This window comes from Solanum dulcamara, chromosome 11 (assembly GCF_947179165.1).
Source record: "Solanum dulcamara chromosome 11, daSolDulc1.2, whole genome shotgun sequence".
NCBI classification, from domain to species: domain Eukaryota; kingdom Viridiplantae; phylum Streptophyta; class Magnoliopsida; order Solanales; family Solanaceae; genus Solanum; species Solanum dulcamara.
This window is the reverse complement of record NC_077247.1, coordinates 37,587,509-37,601,037: the sequence shown is the minus strand read 5'-3', so window position 1 is coordinate 37,601,037 and position 13,529 is coordinate 37,587,509.

The following is a 13,529-nucleotide window of genomic DNA, read 5'->3' as shown; positions in this document are numbered from 1 at the left end:
AAAGGTTACTGTTCACGCGCGTTAATGTTCACGTGTGTTACTGTTCACGCGTGTTTTGTACAAATTTTCGAAAATCACCCTCAAGATCATTACAGACTTGATGAAGATGATGAAGATTTGTTGGTAACTAGATATCAATCACTAAATCTGGATCGCCATTGATGACTCTGATATCATATTAAAATGAGTGATAATTCTGGAATGAAAACTAATGGAGAAGAAGAGTGAACTGGAGATTGAGATAAAAGGATCAAATTTCCATTTTTTCAGTGTGATACAATGATCTAATACAAGTTACTATCTATTTATATCCAGCTAATCAATTAGGTAAAATATCTAACTGATCTCTAACTACCTTTTACCCACATTCTAACTAATATTTAAGTTAGTTACAATTAACTATGTCAGCTGGCTTCTTAGATAACAACTTTAACTATTTCTTCATCCTCAACAACATGATACAACTATAATTTACCAAGGACATAATCGTAGATAGGAGAGTACGGAGGTCGCAAAATTAAGATAGAATCATAGTAGGTGGTGGAGTGTTGTTTTTCATAATGTAATAGCCTTATTCTTGTAGTGTATTTCCTTTGATTTCCTTTATCCGATGTGTTTATTGCTCTTCAGTTATCGCATTATGTTGTTGTTTTACTAACTGCTATATTTTCTTCACTATCATTATTTTCCCTTTTTCATACATATTTTTATTAGCTATATTTGAGCAAAAATCTTTCAAAAAACAGCCTTTCTATCCTTCATAGATCTCACTGTGAAATTTCCCGTTGTCCTTGTATATATATTATGAGGGTACATATATAAGTTAAAATGTGCCGCATATATAAAGTTATGTGAATATGGGTATGGCAAGGCCGTATCCAAGTGTCCGACAAATGGCATACACGAGGGCAGAAGTACTAAGAAAGGCCAAAGTTAGAAAAGACAGGTCCATGTATATATTGTCTCCTCAATTATATGTACATTCAAAAGTACAAAACATATCCTTACTATATCTATCCATCTTTTGTTTCTCTCTTTAATTTCTTTCTTCTGCCACGCAAAACCTGTACCTCTGTACATTATGGACATTTGCCTAGTCATTTTCGTGTTACAAATTAACTTTATTTTTTGGGGGGTGAAAAATTAAAGGAAAAGATTATCTTTGTCTACCTGCAAAATGGTTAAAATTCTCTTTTCTACTCTTTCTTTAAATGACTAAAAATAAGGCTCTTCAATCAACTTTTCTGTTGTCCAAAGGTCAGCACTATTGCGTAATACTGGTTGCCATGGTACAAAATAATCATCATCTTCACTTTTTTTTTTCAAAATTCAGTCCATATGTATGTAGTGTATGATTATTGTGCATGCAGCATTAACGCTAGGCTATAGATTTGGAGATAGAATTTGGGTTCAAGTGGTTTTAAGTTGAGTAAGGTCAAAAAATTGAGTATGCGGAGTGCAAATTTAGTGATAAAGTCATTATTTCAAGAGAGGAAGTTTCATGTATCTAGGGTCTGTAATTCAAGTAATGAAGAAATTGAAAAAAATGTCACACATCATATTGGAGCACGATAGATGCATGGAGACTCGCATTAGGTTTTTGTGTGATAAGAATGTGTGGGAGAATATACCATAAATTATGGTTGAATAATGAAATAAATAAAAATGAATAAATAAATATTCATGCCGAGGTGCGGTCGCTCTCTTTAAAAAATATTCAAGCTCACTGTGCACGGTACTATCTTTACCAATCTAACAATAGATTCAAATAACTGGGAATTAGTTGAAGATTATAAAATTTCACCAAAAAAATATCTTTCTTCAATATAATATAAATTACACTCTTTTGTATAATGAATAAGTTGACTATCTAAAATATTTTTCTCTGTCTTTACTCTCTCTTTCATTGCATTAATCTGAAAATATGAACACAATATAGTACTTGTCATCCACTTCACATCTCACAACATACTACTTCTCCTCTACACAACAAAAGGATGAAAATCAAACATCCTTTATAGGTGTGGTATTTCTTCCATCTCGGTAAATTATAGAGTGGGATATTAGGGGATCAGGTTAATAGTGATCATGTGATAGTGGTTATAATATTTAAGCCTCAATGTGGGAATTAGTGGTTACACACGTTACCAAGAAATAATTTTCACTTTCATCATGACTAATTCATGCAAATTAGTATTATTATTTTTGATATTAAAATGCATTTTTTCTCTAATAGAATGTGCTGTCGATATTTAAAAGTGAACTTTATAGAATGATTGTTAAGCCGACTATGTTATATGTTGGGTTTAAGTGAAGTTTAAGTGAATTGTGAATGGAAAATAAGAATTGGAAAATGTGGGAAAATCATATGAAGGAAAAATGAAAAGTCATTTCTTCCTCATTGGTAGAACAAAGGAAAACTCTTGTCCAGATATTAGGAAAGACTTCCTTTAACTCATAAATGATTAAGTAGAGGGTGTCCCCTCGAGCCGTCGTCGTCGCTCGACTTCAGCTTCGGCAAATAATGTGATTGATTGATAATTTTTTAGACAAAATTTATTTATTAATCTCATTAATTGATTTCCTTTTTCTTAATATTGATTCGGAATGACTAAAATCGAAAGATTTTTTTATTCCAGTGATTAATTTGGTTCGAAGAAATAAAATCTTTGTCAAGTTAATTAAGTTTTTATTTCTCTTGGTTCGAAGAATATAAAAACTTCATCAAGTTGAACAAAAATTTCTATTTGTTCATTCTGTTGTTTAAATGCGATTTATGTTTTGTCAAACGGAATGGGAGATACCAATGAATATGTTTCTGGAGAAAATACAATGGCTTCATCTAGTTGACCACCACTTGTGCTTGCTCGGACTGCTCCAGAAAAGCCAGGCAAAATATGTGGTGTTGATTTCAAAAGGTGGCAACAAAAGATGCTTTTCTACCTAATCACATCGAGCCTTCAGAGGTTCATCACTAAAGAGGTTCCAATCATATCAGACGAAACTCCGGATAGAGAGCGCTTTTTCGTAAAAGAAGCATGGAAGTATTCTGACTTTTTATACGGGAATTATATTTTGAGTGATCTGAAGGACTGTCTATATAATATCTACAATGTGTGTAAAACTTCAAAATAGTTGTAGGATACGTTGGAGAAGAAGTATAAGATAGAGGATGCAGGACTTAAAAAATTTGTTGCGGTCAAATTTCTATAGTTCAAAATGGTAGACAGTAAGACAGTAATGTCTCAAGTGCAGGAATTGTAAGTTATTGTGCACGATCTCCTTGCTGAAGGTATTACTTATGTCAATATTTTTCTTAAAATTATTGATTGTAGTATTAACAATAATTTATTATTATTAAAGGGATGGTCATTAACGAAACTTTTCAAGTACAACCTTCATTGAAAAGTTGCCTCAACAATGGAGGGACTTCAAGAAATATTTGAAACACAAACGAAAATAGATGACTCTAGCAGATCTTATTGTTTGTCTCAGAATTGAAAAGGATAATAAATTCACATAAAAGAAGCCAAATGGTAAATCGGCAATCATGAGAGCCAATATTATTGAAACTGCTCCAACAAATTCGAAGAAGAAAAAGAAAGCTTGTGGACCGAAAAATCTTCTAACTAAGAAGAAGTTTAAGGAAATTTTTACAACTGTGGGAAGGCTGGACATAAGTCTGTTGATTGTCGTGCACCCAAGAAGGAAAAGAAGAAAGGTCAAGCCAACATGATTGATACAAATGGGGATGTTGAAAACTTATGTGCAATGCTGACCGAATGCAACATGGTAGAAAATTTCAAAAAATGGTGGCTTGATTCAGGAGCCATGTCACATGTTTGTGCGGTCCGAGAAGCCTTCACTACTTATTTCCCTGTTGCACCTGTTGAGACTATCTATATGAGAAATTTTGCAACGGCTAAGATTGAAGGATATAGTAGAGTATTCTTGAAAATGACATTCGGCAAGGTGGTGACACTGAACAAAGTTTTTAATGTTTTAAAAATGAGAAAGAACTTGGTTTCTGTCGGTCTTATCAAAAAATGAATTCAAGTGTGTTCTGGTTTCAAACAAAGTAATAGTTAGTGTATTTAGGAAAAACCTACCTCCTGTGGTCCTTTTCAAACTGAATGTAATAATTGATTATAATAATAAATTAAAATATCAAGTATTCACGCTTAGGACATGTCAATTATAAAACCTTACGAAAACTGATCAACTTAAATGTATTGCCTAACTTTTAATGCAATAAATCAAAATATCAAGTATATGTTGAATCTAAGTATGCTAAGCATCCTTATAAATCTTTTGAAAGGAATTTTATTCCTTGAGAATTGATTCACACAGACATTTGTGATATGAAGTCAACATCATCTCGTGGTGAGAAAAAGTATTTTATAACTTTTATTAACGATTGCACTAGATATTGTTATGTCTATTTGTTGAATAGTAAGGATGAAAAAATAAAACCATTTAGATAATACAAAATTGAAGTTGAAAATCAATTGGATAAAAAGATAATAATAATAATAATAAGTGATACAGGTGGAGAGTATGAATTTCCTTTTGCAGAAATATATTTGGAAAATGGAATCATCCATCAATCTACTGCTCCTTACTCACTTCAATATAATGGAATTGCAGAAAGGAAAAACTAGACTTTAAAGGAAATGATGAATGGCTTACTTATAATTTTAGGTTTACCATAAAACTTGTGGGGGGGAAGCCATCCTTACAGCAAATCGAATACTCAATAGAGTTTCCCACATCAAAACACAGTCTATTCCATATGAGAAATGAAAAGAAAGAAAATCAAATTTGAAATATTTCAAAGTATGGGGGTGTCTAGCCAAAGTCCAAGTTCCTAAACCTAAGAGGGTCACAGTAGGATCTAAGACTGTGGATTGTATTTTCATTAGATATGCTACAAATATTAAAGTATGTCAATTTTTGGTTCATAAGTCCGAACATTTGGATATTCATGATAATACGGTAATAGAATCAGATAATACCAATTTTTTTAAACATATCTATCCGTATAAAACTAGACGTGAATTATCTAATGAAGGGTCTAAATGACCTCGAGAAGAACCAAAGGAGAGTGTACCAAATAAAGAGAGTCCAAGGCGTAACATCAAAGGACATCTACTTTATTTGGATTTGATTTTGAAACATTTCTTCTTAAACATAAGCCTCAAACATTCAAAGAAACTATGTCTGCTGCGGACTCACCCTTTTGGAAAGAGGTTGTTAACAATGAGATTGATTCAATCTTGGGAAACCATACTTGGGAATTAGTTAACCTTCCTCCAGGAAACAAACCTTTAGGTTTAAATAGGATTTTCAAAAGAAAAATGAAAGCTGATGGAACTATTGAAAAATACAAGGCAAGACTTGTCATCAAATGATTTAGACAAAAATAAAGCCTTGATTATCTTGATACATACTCACCTGTAACTAGGATTACATCTGTCATAACCCAAAATGGGTCATGAGTGGCACCCACACTTAACCTCCTAGGTGGGAGAACCAACGATGTGAACCCCAACTTATAAAGTATAATAATAACGCGGAAGCTCAAACTTATAAAGTAAGAAATAACAATCCACATGAGTTTACTACATAACGTTCCCCAAAATCTGAAAGTCATCACATCAAGGACATATAATTATAAATACTAAGTCTAGAATGTCAAACACTAAAATAAAATAAGTGACATAGTTCGTGTCCGAACACTAAGGACATCATGTCATGACTAAGAGAATCCATCATGAGCTAGAAGGATAGCTCACCCTTAAATCCGATGAACTTGAGACGGACTAGAGTTGAGGTCGAGTCGAAGTCTGTGGAACACTCGCTGCACTCCACAAAATAAAATAAGAAAAGATACAAGTAGGGGTTAGTACAGGACAACATGTACTGAGTAGGTATCATCGGCCGACTCAAAATAGAAATTAATATACATAAAATAATAGTGCAAAATCAACAACACTTAACAGGTGGCAACCAATGAACAATTACATAACCAATCAACAATATCAAGATCACACATAAGGACTCAAGCCTCCACATCACACACTTTTGAAATATGAGTTTTTAAAGATTGGGTAGTATTAAGTAATTTTAATTTATTTTCCTTTAATATTATCGTGTCAGAATGTGACACCCGATTCAAATATACCATGTCGAAATGTGACACCCGATCCAAATATACCGTGTCGGACGTGACATCCAATCCAAATATAATTAATTTATCATTTCTTATGATTATATTCCACTTCATTAACAATATTTTATCAAGCCTTCTTTATTCAAGGCACTATTTTTGATAGGACAAGTTCAAGATTATGGATTTCATGGTCTCGGGATTTTAGACTAATCACAACAACATATCAACCATCCAAACCGCAACAATTAAATGCGTAGTAAACTTCACACATATTACTCAATGAATATCAATCACTATTAAGAGTCTATCTATGATATAGAATAAAACCATAACCTACCTCAATCGAAGAACCAAAATCAAGCAAGCTAATTGACCAACGTTTTTTCTTTCTTCAATGCCTCAGGACTTTTCCAATCTATCAAATATACAATATTCATAAGTAGACGAGTTCGTTGATATCCATACTATATATATATGTTTAATCTAAACCCAACAACTCATTCAATTTTATTATCAATTCCCTAAAACTCAAGCCTAGGGTTAAGAGGTAATTCCTCTAAATAATATAACTTTGATGGATTTCATATAAGCACTACTCCTAATATTTAATTACATATCTCAAAATTTAAAATATAATATAATAAGCACAAGAGATTCCCATAACCGAAACTCAAACATATCTAGAAACTACAACTACGAAAATAACATACAAACATGAACCTATTGTAAATCTATTACGTATATAATTTTCAATTACTACCAAATCAAATGTCACTCATTGACATCACTACCAATAATGAATACTAAAAGTTAGTCTCCTCCCATAGGTTGAAAAGACACAATTTTCAACCAATTTGAAAACCAATTATTTACACACCAACGTATAATAACTGTTTATGCTTATATATATATCCTAAAATCACCACCTGCACACACTATCACCTTCCAAGTCAATTCTTCCTATCTAAACTATATATTATACTATATTACAACTCTTTAAACCACATATACCTACTATCATTTAATGCTAAGTACTTAATGAAAGAATAAAGGTATTCTTACATGGTGTTCCTCTTCGTTTGCCTTCTTTCGCCGCAGGTAAGGTTCTTTTTCTTTTTCTTTTTCTTTTCCTTTCTTATTAATTAGGTATTTAAAAGTTATAACCCTACTAACTTATTTTAATAAATATGGAATAAGTTGTACAGGATATTAATTAAATTATAAATTTAACCCACCAATTAAATTAAATATCTAAAATTACCCCTAAATTAAATAATCTTAGTTATCAATTAGTCCAAAGTACTCATTAAAAATTTATGGGGTGAGTCCCTTATGAAATAAAAAGTTCTAGTTCTCAAAACGACCTAATGGATCGTTACAATAGATACCAATCTATCCACCGTTCGTCCACGAACAATCAAAAGAAGAGCAAGGGTAGAAATGGGTACCTGACTCGACGAACAAATGCGGATATCTCCTACGCATATCAGCCTCAATCTCCTAAGTGGACTCCTCAACAGGACGATTCCTCCACTGGACCTTCACAGAAGCAATCTCCCTTGACCTCAATTTGCGGACCTCCCTATCAAGAATAGCTACAGGCTCCTCCTCATAAGATAAATTCTCATCAAGCAAGACTGAATCCCAGCGAATAATATAGTTTCCATCACCATGATATTTCTTTAGCATAGACACATGAAACACTCGGTGCACTCCAGATAAACCTGGAGGCAATGCCAATTCATAGGCCACCTCTCCAACACGCTTAAGAACTTCAACTGGCCCAATATACCTCGGGCTGATCTTACCTCACTTACCGAATCTCAGCACACCCTTCATTGGTGAAACCTTCAACAACACTTGCTCTCCCTCCATAAAGTCCATGTCCCTGACCTTTCGGTCTGTATATTCTTTCTGCCTACTCTGAGCTGCTAAAAGCTTCTCCTGAATAAATTTCACCTTCTCTAGTGACTCTCTCAAAAGATTAGTTCCCCAATGTCTCACTTCAAACCCATCAAACCAACCAATAGGAGACCTATATCTCCTCCTATACAATGCCTCAAACGGAGCCATATCAATAGTCGAGTGATAGTTATTATTATACGAAAACTCTGCCAAGGGTAGAAATTGATCCCAATGACTACCAAAATCTATCACGCATGCACGAAGCATATCTTCTAGCACTTGAATTTTCCTCTCAGACTGCCCATCGGTCTGAGGGTGAAATGCAGTACTAAGATCCAACCTAGTATCTAACTCAGCATGCAAGGTCCTCCAAAAGTTAGAAGTAAATTATGTACCTCTATCTGATATGATAGAAATCGGAACTCCATGTAGTCGAACAATCTCGCGGATATAGAGTTTGGCTAACTTTCCAGCATCATAAGTCACCTTGACTGGAATGAAGTGAGCAGACTTAGTTAACCTATCAACAATCACCTATATCGAATCAAACTTACCGAAGGTCCATTGCAATCCTTTCCCACTTTCATTCAGGAATAGACATTCTTTGAAGTGTCCCTCCAGGCCTTTGGTGCTCATATTTTACCTGCTGACAATTTGGACAATGGGCAACAAAATCCATAATGTCACACTTCATTTTGCTCCACCAATAATGTTGTCTCAGATCGCGATACATCTTGGTTGCACCAGGATGTATAGAGTACCTCGAACTATGAGCCTCTACAAGAATAGTCTGAATCAAATTATCAATACGGGGCACACATATCTGCCCCTTAATCCTCAAGATGCCTTCTTCATCGATCATGGCCTCTTTGGCCTCTCCCTGCAAGACCATATCACGAATTCTGCTCAGTTTCTCATTATCAAACTGCTTTTCTTTAATCTTGTCAAGGAAGAAAGATCTTGCTTCCACACATGCCAAAAACCTTCCTTTGTCAGTTACTTCCAGCCTCATAAAGTTATTAGCTAGAGTTTGAACCTCTCTAGCCAACGTACGTGTGGAAACCAACAAATGAGCTAAACTTCCCATGCTTCCTGCTTTTCTGCTTAAGGCATCAGCCACTACATTAGCTTTTCCCGGGTGATAAAGAATAGTGATATCATAGTCCTTTAACAATTCCATCCACCTCCTCTGCCTCAAATTCAAGTCTCTTTGAGTGAATACATATTGCAAGTTGCGATGATCTGTATACACTTCACACTTTACCCCATATAGATAATGTCTCCACTGCTTCAATGCAAATACAATCACAGCTAACTCTAAATCATGAGTGGGGTAATTATGTTCATGCACCTTCAATTGCCTTGAAGCATAGGCAATTACCTTTTTTTCCTGCATTAGCACTGCACCTAAGCCAGAATATGATGCATCATAATAAATAATGAAATTCTTACCTTCTACTAGCGGGGCAAGAATCGGTGTAGTAATCAATAAGGTCTTGAGTTTCAGAAAACTCTCTTCACACTCATCCGACCACACAATTGGAACTTTTTGCTTGGCCAGATTAGTCAGCTGGGAAGCAATGGAAGCAAATCCTTTGACGAACCGGCGATAGTAGCTAGCCAAACCAACAAAGCTCCTTACCTCTGAGACATTAGTGGGCCTTGCCCAACTCTTCACTGCTTCAATCTTCTGGGAATCCACCATCACTCCATCCTTAGAAACGACGTGCCCTAAGAAGGACACTGAATCAACCCAGAACTCACACTTAGAGAATTTGGCATATAGCCTTTTCTCCCTTAATAATCCCAGAACAATCCTCAGATGCTCTTCATGTTCTTCTCTGCTCTTTGAGTAGATCAATATATCATCAATAAAGATAATAACAAAAAGGTCCAAATATGGCTTAAAGATTTCATTCATCAGACTCATGAAAGCAGCAGGCGTATTTGTAAGCCCAAAAGACATTACCAAGAATTCATAGTGTCCATACCTGGTTTGAAAAGCAGTCTTTGGTACATCTACTGCCCGTATTTTCAGCTGATGGTAACCAGACCTCAAATCAATTTTTGAGAAAACACAAGCACCCTTCAACTGATTAAATAAGTCATCAATTCGAGGAAGATAATACCTATCTTTAATAGTCACTTTGTTCAACTGCCTGTAGTCTACGCACATACGAAGGCTACCATCCTTCTTCTTCACAAATAAAACTTGAGCACCCCAAGAAGAGGCACTTGGTCTAATAAATCCTTTACCCAACAACTGCTAAAGTTGGGCCTTCAACTCCCTCAACTCAGTCGGGGGGCATTCTATAAGGTGGAATGGAAATAGGGCAAGTGTCGGGCTTCAGGTCGATATAAAAATCTATATCCCTATCAGGTGGCATACCAGGTAAGTCTGTGGGAAAAACATCCATAAACTCGCGCACTATCGAAATAGACTCAATCGATAGCACTCCAAAACTGTCATCCCTGAGATGTGCCAAGAAGGCTAAAGAAACCTTACTCACCAATCTCTTAGCACGAAGAAAGAGATATTCCGAACTGGAGCGGGAAGATAGTCACCCTTCCACACCAACGGATCCATCACAGGCTTGGCTAATGTCACAGTCTTAGCATTGCAATTTAAGATAGCAAAATTTGGAGAGAGCCAAGTCATACCCAAGATTACATTAAAGTCAACCATCTCTAAAATAATTAAATCTACATAAGTTCTGCTCCCTACAAAAGTCACAAGGCAAGACCTATACACTTTCTCAACTAGCACAGACTCACCAACAGGAGTTGAAACACGAATAGGCATGTCAAGTAAGTCACAATGTAAATCGAGTCCATCGACAAACATGGAAGAGATATAAGAAAATGTGGATCCAGGATCAAATAATATGAAGGCCAAGCTATCGCAGACCAGAAGAGTACCTGTGATAACAGCATCGAATGTCTTTGCCTCTAATATCCCAGGGAAAGCATAACAATGGGCTCTGTATCAAAGCTATCTGGCTTCACCCCCTCTACCTCTATCATAAAATCAACCACTTCCAAAGGTCTAACCCAATTTTATATGCATGTTCTTACTAAAATCTTCGATTGTCTTTACCCAAGTTTACTTGTTGGGTCTTCCTATAACCATAATCTTGTTGTTCCTATATCGATCCACTCTCTTAGAGCTTACGATAAAGTCACAGATCCTTATTTAGAATGTTTGAAATATACTCAAATACCTAAACACATTAATTGTATCTAAGATATACCCCTAGAACACATTATACCTATCGAGAAGACCATACCTCAAATGATCCGCACCTTCTTACTCATTGAATAACTACAAAACATTATCAAATTCGACCCATTCTATCTCTATCCCAAGCGATATATATTCTTTCATAGGTTAGGTTGCTAGCACAAGTAACACAATCCATAATCTAACCAACTAAGCATCGATATCATTATAGTAGTCATATCCTGACCCTTTTTGATATACACTCAATCTATGAAACTGCAATAGAAATTCTGACCATAATCCTATCACAAAGTGGCAAAATCCGCTCTTCTAGACTGAAGCAAAGTTGCATATTTGGATAAGGCACGAAACCTGATCTCATAGGCTACAACGAATATCTTTCCTTGCTCTATATTTTGGAACTCATCTCCCCTCTTGTCCCTCTAGGTCCGGGGGATATACTTCTCTATGAAGAAGTCAGAAGACGTTTCCTAGCAGCCTGATCTCTGTCCTTGGTGGGCTTTCTCCTGTGACCTCTACCACGATCTCTCGTCACTAACCACCTCTAGCTACAGCCCTAATGGCTGGCTCAGGCGATGCTATTGTTTTAGTTCTGAAAATTTACGAAAATAGAGTGAAGAAGGTCAGATATCAATTTGTATCACCTATATACCAATTGGATTCAAGTAATAACACGAAAGAAAGAAGGAATAGAGTTTTCCTAAAGTCCCGTAGCCTCTCGAAGAAAAGTAAAGGCGTCCCCGTACCGTTCCGCAAGACTCTACTAGACATGTTCTTGTGTGATGAGATCACCGAACGTAAAGCTCAGATACCAAGTTTATCACAACCCAAAATGGGCCATGAGTGGCACCCACACTTAACCTCCTAGGTGGGAGAACCAACGATGTGAACCCCAACTTATAAAGTATAATAATAACGCGGAAGCTCAAACTTATAAAGTAAGAAATAACAATCCACACGAGTTTACTACATAACGTTCCCCAAAATCTGAAAGTCATTACATCAAGGACATATAATTATAAATACTAAGTCTAGAATGTCAAACACTAAAATAAAATAAGTGACATAGTTCGTGTCCGAACACTAAGGACATCATGTCATGACTAAGAGAATCCATCATGAGCTAGAAGGATAGCTCACCCTTAAATCTGATGAACTTGAGACGGACTAGAGTTGAGGTCGAGTCGAAGTCTGTGGAACACTCGCTGCACTCCACAAAATAAAATAAGAAAAGATATAAGTAGGGGTTAGTACAGGACAACATGTACTGAGTAGGTATCATCGGCCGACTCAAAATAGAAATTAATATACATAAAATAATAGTGCAAAATCAACAACACTTAACAGGTGGCAACCAATGAACAATTACATAACCAGTCAACAATATCAAGATCACACATAAGGACTCAAGCCTCCACATCACACTCTTTTGAAATATGAGTTTTTGAAGATTGGGTAGTATTAAGTAATTTTAATTTATTTTCCTTTAATATTACCGTGTCAGAATATGACACCCGATTCAAATATACCATGTCGAAATGTGACACCCGATCCAAATATACCGTGTCGGAACGTGACATCCAATCCAAATATAATTAATTTATCATTTCTTATGATTATATTCCACTTCATTAACAATATTTTATCAAGCCTTCTTTATTCAAGGCACTATTTTTGATAGGACAAGTTCAAGATTATGGATTTCATGGTCTCGGGATTTTAGACTAATCACAACAACATATCAACCATCCAAACCGCAATAATTAAATGCGTAGTAAACTTTACACATATTACTCAATGAATATCAATCACTATTAAGAGTCTATCTATGATATAGAATAAAACCATAACCTACCTCAATCGAAGAACCAAAATCAAGCAAGCTAATTGACCAACGTTTTTTCTTTCTTCAATGCCTCAGGACTTTTCCAATCTATCAAATATACAATATTCATAAGTAGACGAGTTCGTTGATATCCATACTATATATATATGTTTAATCTAAACCCAACAACTCATTCAATTTTATTATCAATTCCCTAAAACTCAAGCCTAGGGTTAAGAGGTAATTCCTCTAAATAATATAACTTTGATGGATTTCATATAAGCACTACTCCTAATATTTAATTACATATCTCAAAACTTAAAATATAATATAATAAGAACAAAAGATTCCCATAACCGAAACTCAAACATATCTAGAAACTACAA